Here is a 2780-nt window from a genome sequence, read left to right on the forward strand (position 1 = left end):
GCTTTGATCCATGGCATCCACATAGTCAGGCACAGAAGTCTCGCCCTTTTATTGTTGAAGATACTCTCAGTTGATAATCCAAGCATAAAAAAAGATTCGATCAGGTTCTTCCTTAGTGAAGGGTTCCTTTGGATGGAGATTATATCATAGCATGCAAGTTCTTTCCCAAAATATAGCTCTACAAGGAGAAATCATCTTCTCTCACATCAAATAGAAGGCCAATTCTCTAGTTAATTTCCTAGCCAACAAGGGGGTAAAGGAACATCTTCCATGTGTAGTTTTATCTCTCAATTCCCCCCTAATCTCTTCATGGGTTTCTCAATGCACTGAGATTGTCCACCATGATCTCCAGGCTCTGGATCCAAGTGTCACATCGATAGAGGGAAGAATTTACCATCTTAATGGTTTGATGCTCCTTTTACATTGACTTCGAGGGATCAACGACACCTTGGGCCTACCCCCTCACCTATACACCACTCAAAAAATTGCTACAATGGTAATCTCCTCTCCAGTAATAATTTATGGGCCTTCAAGCCATTGTACACACATCCTCCTATTGGTAATATTGACTCACACACATATAATGTTAAGAGTTCCAGAAGTGGGGATATTAACTGGCATAAGCACTAGTTGTTAACAGTCAAAGGTAATATAAATGAGAGAATTTGGTCACAACCCTCCTGCGCAACTGCAATGGTGAGGGAATGAGGTAAACCATGTAGGGGAAGCAGAGGTAGAGGCAGGTTTCCTCTTCCTCCCTACCATAGCCAAGGATCAAATAAATTCAATGAGAGTATTCATTACTATTGTTTAGTAGAAAACCTCAAGTCCCAATAGATGTGCATCACTAGTGGCAATGTAATCTCTTGGGACAACACATTCGCAACTAGGAAGATGCCACTATTATTCCAGAGGGAAGTGTGTGGGATTTGAATTTTCACCTTTGTCATGCATTGGTTTCCTTGTGAGGCAGTGTGAGTACTCTGGGCATCCAACACACTTCCTCTTCCTTCACTAGCTCCTCTTCTCAGAGCCCATCGTCAACCCATCGTTAATGTTCTTGAAGCACTAAGGGTCGCTCCTCTTTTAGGCTTCAACATGAACACAACACCATGGAAAAAACCCTAGTAAATCTTGGAGTGCAAGTTTGCAAGGGTATTGAGACCAGAGGCTAAGGTAACATCACCCATTCTTAACTAGCAATGCATCAGCAATCTGTGAAGCATACTCAATCAACATTGCACCACAACTATTAGGGTCCAACCCTAACCCCTTTATTTATGTAATAAGTCCAATGGCTTGAGTCGGAGTCATAGTAAGTTAGAGATTCAATAAATCTCACATTAATAATTGTAAGTGGTTGACCCGCATTAGATAAAAGGGACCTGAGTTAGTTGTAAATAGGTTGTAGTTAAAAAATAAAGTGGTTAACCCATGTTATGCAAGGGACCACTAGTAGTTAGGGTTTTGGATGTCATTTAGCTATAAATAGTCTTCTAGTATTTTGGATTTCTTGCAGGTCAAGAGCATAACAAGTGGTATCAAAGCCAAGTTCCAGGGCTAGTTGTACCTCCAATTTTTACAGAGTTTTTTGTTTAGGCTAGAGATGTGTTCCAACATCTTTAAACCACAAGATCCATGATTGAGCGCATAAACTTGCAGATTTGGGGAGGCATGCATGTAGGAACTACAAGAGGTGGTCACGCTCGTTGGACTCCCTTGTAACCCCTGTGGGTACCCCTTAGCGTAGTAGTTCATTAGACATAACCACGCATGGATTGCACTTCCATGTACCCTTGGGTATATCAGAAGCCCCCTAGGCTCACCTAAAACCTAATATTAGATACATTGTCAGTTATCTTGCTACTACAGTACACTAAGAACAACACTTGCAGGGTAGTCAGGTAGTACAACTAAGGGTATGGTCGATCCTCCTTAGTTAACACCTTGACATATTTGGTCGAGTACTATTGTTGGACACTTGTGTATATTGTGATCTGTAGCACTTGACAATCCTTTGTGACCATAGTTCCCTCCGATATCTGGAGATCGATTTCTACCTTATCTTCCATATCAGATCCAACAGTTGGGGTTTTGTCGTCGTCGTGCAACTCAAATTCAGCAGTTGGGGTTTTCACAGTGCATATCAGACTCTTTGTACAGTGAGGGTTTTGCCCACTATAGTCCAGATCAGATTGTCACAGCACATTCGGTAGTACCAAGACTTTTGGATTTTTGTTACTATAGTCCAGGCTCGATTTTCACAGGACATTGTGAAGGATCAAGATTTCTACAATTCGGCCACTGCAATATTGATTAGTGGGGAGTAAAACTCCTTTTGAAGTAAAAAATAAATAAATAAATTGAGACCATCCTGAGACACTTGCAAGTGGCTTATCTTGTAGAAATTTTGAATAATATGACACATATTCACAGAGATTATCCTAATTATACACTTATAAGCGGAACATGCATAATACATAACCTCCTCTACGTTGATCATCAATTTACAGAAGCAGAAACATTCACAGGCGTACATAGAAGCATCAATCACACATATCAACACAGTATTTTCCCAAGGAAAGCATCTCGCTAAAAACCCCAACTATCTGTATATTATAGTGATTGAATCATGTAACAATACATAGTACAATGCTCCTCACAAGTACTCAGTACTATCTCCACATGGTACACACAATACAGCTCAGATCTGATCTCCAAATCTCCCCCGCTGCTTGCCTGCCTCCACAGCGCAATACCTGCTCAAGAATGAATGAGAA

The sequence above is a fragment of the Pinus tabuliformis genome, chromosome 6 (genome assembly GCF_031772625.1).
Source record: "Pinus tabuliformis cultivar Carrire ecotype Pingquan chromosome 6, CPIR1, whole genome shotgun sequence".
Classification (NCBI taxonomy): Eukaryota; Viridiplantae; Streptophyta; class Pinopsida; order Pinales; family Pinaceae; genus Pinus; species Pinus tabuliformis.